The sequence below is a fragment of the Poecilia reticulata genome, linkage group LG3, assembly GCF_000633615.1.
Source record: "Poecilia reticulata strain Guanapo linkage group LG3, Guppy_female_1.0+MT, whole genome shotgun sequence".
Classification (NCBI taxonomy): Eukaryota; Metazoa; Chordata; class Actinopteri; order Cyprinodontiformes; family Poeciliidae; genus Poecilia; species Poecilia reticulata.
This window is the reverse complement of record NC_024333.1, coordinates 31481014-31486398: the sequence shown is the minus strand read 5'-3', so window position 1 is coordinate 31486398 and position 5385 is coordinate 31481014. Positions and strand designations below refer to the sequence as shown.

The 5385-nt window shown below is 43.0% G+C and overlaps 1 protein-coding gene and 1 long non-coding RNA gene across 2 annotated transcripts in view; one reads left to right on the top strand and one right to left on the bottom strand.

Moving 5' to 3' along the window:
- Positions 1 to 5385, top strand: part of LOC103463007 (SH3 and multiple ankyrin repeat domains protein 2) — a 185821-nt gene that overhangs the window by 25033 nt on the left and 155403 nt on the right. The window lies entirely within an intron of this gene.
- The window catches only part of LOC103463009 (uncharacterized), a 6005-nt gene continuing 4362 nt past the window's right edge, over positions 3743 to 5385 (bottom strand). The window contains exons 2-3 of the long non-coding RNA XR_533441.2: positions 4474 to 4594; positions 3743 to 4303 (exon numbers count right to left, since the gene is read on the bottom strand). This is a non-coding gene — a long non-coding RNA (uncharacterized LOC103463009). The remainder of the gene's footprint in view (positions 4304 to 4473; positions 4595 to 5385) is intronic.

The following is a 5385-nucleotide window of genomic DNA, read 5'->3' as shown; positions in this document are numbered from 1 at the left end:
ACCATGCAGGTCATTTTCCCAGTGTAAATAAAACCATCTCTGTGTTCTTGCATCATCATTTCTTCATGGAAACCTGGAGCCTCTGCAGAAACTCTTCTAACAAGAATCTGAGGAGTTTTGAGGTTTTTCCCTCTTTCTGGTTTCAGTTGTCATATTTCCCGTTTGCCTCGATACTCTCAGCTTTCACTTTGTAATTTTCAGTTATTATCGGTGGTTTTATCCTTTAGCCAGAGATTACAGAGAAATCCACCTTATAAATGTCAGCGAACCGAAAGGTCACTTCCCTGGTAAGGTTACAAGAAAACTGAGGGAAATTGCTGCTGACATGCCTCAGGATGTAAAACACAATAACATAAGTGATGTAAATGAGTTGAGTAGTTTTAGTTTCCTGCAGAAGCAGCTGAAGGTCGACGGCCCTGATGCAGATCAGTGTTCATTATGCAGAAGTTAAAGTAGATTTTAACGTATTTATGCTGATGAGTTTGCTAAACTCCACGTGTCACTCCTCGCTGCTCCGGCTGTCGGATAAGCAAAGTTTAATTAGTGTTTGCTTTTTGCCTTCGTCCCACTAATTCCTTTCACGCATGTTAAATATGTGACGTGCGTTAATGTGGTTTGTGCAGCATGAGCCCCGTTGAGGCTCCTCCATGATAGAAATCTGTGGACGTTGAAAACGGTGATTGAGGTTTTCTGGGACGGTTATTGGAGCTGACGGTTTGGAATGAATGCAGTAATCATGTGGAGAGTCTCAGATGGAGATGAAGATGAAATTCGTCATTGTTKGTCTGCGCTCAGGCCGGCGCTCTGATTTGGTTTGGCTGCATTCAGCCAGAAATGAGCGCGTTGAGACTCCAGCTCAAACCAACGGCAGCGTTAGCGTCCTCGCCGCCCGCCGCCTGGCAGCTCATCCCGGCTTGTTTTCTCATCTAATCGGGCCGGACGGTTAATAGATCTGCAGGTTGCAGCCGTACGAACAGAAACAGCCTCACAGATGAGGCCTGGGATTGCTTTTCTTTAACTATCTGCCAAATTCACAGATTTTTTTTCCTTCTAACTGAATGAGTTTGTGTTTCCTCTGCCATCAAAGATGTGAACAGATGTGAGCAATTTTACTGCAAAACGCAGACGGGGATTAGAAACAGCCACTGTGGCAGAAACAGACACTTTTAACAACATTTCTGTTGCCGTTTCCTGACTTCTGAGGATCGACGTGAATGTTATGTTTCCTTTTCTTTCCCATTTTGAAGTTTGTCCAGTTGAGGGTTTGCCTGTTTGACCAGTGGTTCTGGTTTGGTTAAAGAACCCAAAGTTTGTTTGTTCTCCACTAATGTTGGCCTAACATGGTCATAAAACTGCAACACATACATAATACTTCTGCGGTGCTTTGACACAGAGTTACCATGGCAACCACGGCCATATTTGCCTCCATGGATCAGTCGGACCCGGAGTCAGTCGAATTATAAAATCAAAAGCTTAATTTTTGTAGTTTTTTTGCTATTTTAGACTGAACAGTTTGTTGTTTGCTCAGTTTTAGCATCAGACAGGAAAGTTCCTCTGGTTAAATATTACCCATCATCCTTTGTAAACAAGTCAGACTGCAGCAGGACGGCGGCGGCGGACAGTGAGGACCGATCAGATAAACGGATCCGTCCCTGACGCTCGCCGAGCTGAAGCGCTGCTCTAATGAAGTCCAAACGCAGCGGTTCTGTTTCTGATTTGATCCACTCACAGATTCTTTATCTGCTGCGGCTCCCAGTTTTCTCCAGGCTGAAACCCGTTTTATCTGTCAGCCGTTATTAAAGCAACGCTTCGTCTGTCCGCTGCGGCTCTGCAGCCAGAGAACAGGAAGGGTGGAGGAGCAATAACCGCTTTGCATCAGCGCATAATGACGAGGTCAGAGGTCAACGGCGATGGAGACCGGAATGATCAGAAACCTCCTGTTGATGACAAAGAGCCACAGATTTTTATCTATGGAGCTCAAACTGATTTAAAGTTATTTAAAAGTATTTACTCATGTTTTGGAAATCAAAGCTGTGGAGACGATGCTGCTTCATGAAACCAACCAGTTTCAGAAATGTTTGGTTTTGACTTGTTGAAAATGCTGAAGCCTGAGCAGAAACGTGTCTCAGTCTTCAGCTCTGCTTTCCCATCAGCTTTAACATTCAATTATAAAATACTTTATTATCCCAAAGGGAGATTAAATGTTACTCATATTCAGGGGTGAAAGTAAKGGGGTACRGCAGAGAGGAGCGGCTCTGCTGTAAAAAAATCMCTGGATTCACCGTGCAGCCGTGAGTTCACAAACTAATCAGCCATGACTGATTAGTTTTTCAAGAACAATCTAAAACACGACTTAATCACTTAAAAAATAGCMTTTTTTATCATTTCATATTGTTTCTGAACTCTTCGTGCTTTGCTAGAGCAGCGGTGCAATATGTGGATGGTTTTGAGTCGATCTCGGCATTAGGAGACAAACTGAACGTCGCCGTGACGCTGAGAGCAGCACGTCCTCTGACTGGCTTATCAAAACGTTCATAATTTTATTAAAGAACAACAGCAACAACAAAACAAAACGTGCTCAAATTAATGACCCAACAACAATAATAATCTCAGTGATTATTGTTTCAACAAGGTGATGCGCAATTCTGTGCGTTTCGGTTCATTACCAAAATAACCAGCAGAGCAGGAGATTAAAAATAACTAATCAACCACCGCTGTGTTCATGAGAGGATTATTAATGATCACAAAATAAATAACAAGCCTGCAAACCTAGTATTGTAACGGACTGAATGTTGTTTTTAACGTAACCTCTGGTCGGCTTGTGGAGCGCAGGAGGTTGCCATAGCAACGGCTGTGCTTAAACGACAGAGAGAGACGGAGAGTAAAAAGGTGTGAGTGGTTTTGAGTTGATCACCTGTTCAGGTTGTTTTATCTTTGCTGTGGCTCATCAAAGCCGCTGTAGTTTCTGAACGTTCAATAAACGACAAACTTGGACTAATTACCTCGTTCGTCTGTTATTATACGTCATTCACAACAAACACGGTAAATATGTTTCATTAAGTATCTAACAAACAAATGGCCTCCACCGCGATAATTATGTGAAATTAAATTAATTGCCTAATAGAAAAAATAGTTTGGTGTTTTGAGCTCGGAGTCTGAGAGGCTTTTCCTCTATATCAAACTAATTTGTTTTGCCTCTTATTTAGTGGAAATATTTATGTTAATGAGATTTTCTCCAAAATTATAATCTTTATAGCTCCACTGTTGAAAATGAGAAGCTAACATTCACAAATGACAGCAATAAAATCCAGCCCAACATCTGGTTTGAGGTGATTCCTCTGGAATCTGTTGGAGGAAAAATATCCCAACTTCAGAAGATGAGCTTTTACCTAACAGAGCTCTGTGGTTCCTCCTGTCAGTATGAGAGTCAGGGTGAGGAGGCGCCAGGTTAGGAAGAGAAGCTGCAGGATCTTCAGAACAAACAGGTCATGATGCTGGGCTACTGATTATCCCTCTGTCTGGACACAGGATCATTAGAACCAGTTTAAAAGCTAAAATGAATGGTTATATGCCAGACATGGAAAACTGGGATGCTCTCCATGCCATGATGTTCAGGATTTAGGTGTCAACATTGCAGCCAGTGGGCTGAGGGAGGAAATACAGCTTTATTTTGTAGCAATTCAAGAGCTACCAGCTTTTATCGCTTCGCAAAAAAATTTATCAGCACAGAAACTCCAAAGCACACACAAAGATATATATATATATGCTGCTGCGTGACATGCTAACAGCTCAGTAGATGATATTCCACTGCAACACGCCCTGGACGCTCTGCTGACCCGCCTCCTTTGCTTTTGCCAGAGAGACGTTGGAGTAGGGGAATCGATCATCTGATGGTTTCACCTTCCTCCTTCTCTCTGCCTCATTTTCAACTCCTCAGACATTATCTGAGCYTTTGTTATGTTAATCAGCTGTTCCCAGTTGTAAAAACACCCGTTGCCGTGGTAACGCATCATATCTATCCAAAAGTAAAGACATAAACAAAACAAAACAAATCTTTCTAGCTGCTCAGCATCCAGATCCAGAGGGAATAATTGTCCAAACATGCAATAAATAAAWCAACAAAAAATTAAGAAAACTCTAGAAAAAGAACAACAGAGCTGCTCCAACTGTCATATTCTAGAGCTAGAATCTAGAAAACGGTGCCAACAGATCTGCAAAACCTGCAGCCTGAAGTGGAGCAGCTAACCGGAGCTGCAGTTAATTAATTATCTGCTTCTGGGGGATAAAAGAGTTCAGTCCTTCGCTGAGAAATGAGGATCATCAGGGGAGACGGGCGGAGGGGTGGAGGGTGGAGGCGGGGCGGTGGGTGACGGAGCAGATAAAACAAGGAGAGGAGAGAGAGAATGGGCCCATTACGCTCCATTTAGACTGCAGAGAAAGTGGAGGAACTCCGCTGTGTGTTGGCCTCCTTACCACGCCTCATCTGCTGCGTTGGGCGGAGGACGCGTGACGCCGCTCATCGTGATGACTCACTGGAGCAGAGAGCGGGGGTTYGCCGCCATCTTGGTTTTACCTGACAGTAGCTCAGAGGAAGCTGCAGAAAGTTAACAAGGTGGAAGGAAGCCAAACCGATCAGCTCAGTGGTTTATTCTGAACTGAGCAGAATCCTGATTCTTCTCTATTCTGCTTCCTTGCAGACAGACGTCTTCCTTTTATTAAATAACTTTATAACCAAATATTACTGGGGCCTGCCGTGGCAACATGACATTCCATGCATTACTCTACTCCTCAGAATAACTGCCGCTTCCTTTCACTGTCACTGCAGCTGCGTGACCCCCAGTATATATATCAAAACATGACGCTAGATCTCGGCATACTACTTCTGTTGGCATTTTGAGTAACCACGGCGACGTAATTAGCAAAAAAAAAAAGCGAGCCAAATTCAAATCAAAACAAATTCTGACGCCGTTATAATTTTGCCTCCACCTCTGTGTCTCTCTCACATCACAGTTGTCAGAAAGGATTAATTACCATAGCAACAGRTCACTGAGGAGGGCAGAGATGTAGAGAACTACAAAGATGGCGGAACATTMAATTCCTACAGAGGACAGCAGAGCCTCTAGTTAGAACTACAGAGACGCCATCTTGGCAGAAAACACACACTACAGACTAACATGTTTCATAATATACTCACCACCAATGACAAAAAATATACGTATTTTAACTTTTCTGCAAAATTCACCAACTTGCTATGCAGTAAGGAGTGTGAGATAAGTAGAACAGAAGATTGTTTTTTGAACAATAACAGTATTTGTTGTTGGTCTGTTGCTAAGAGATGAGATGACTTGGTTTTCTGGTAACCAAGTGCCACGAAGTAAACATCAC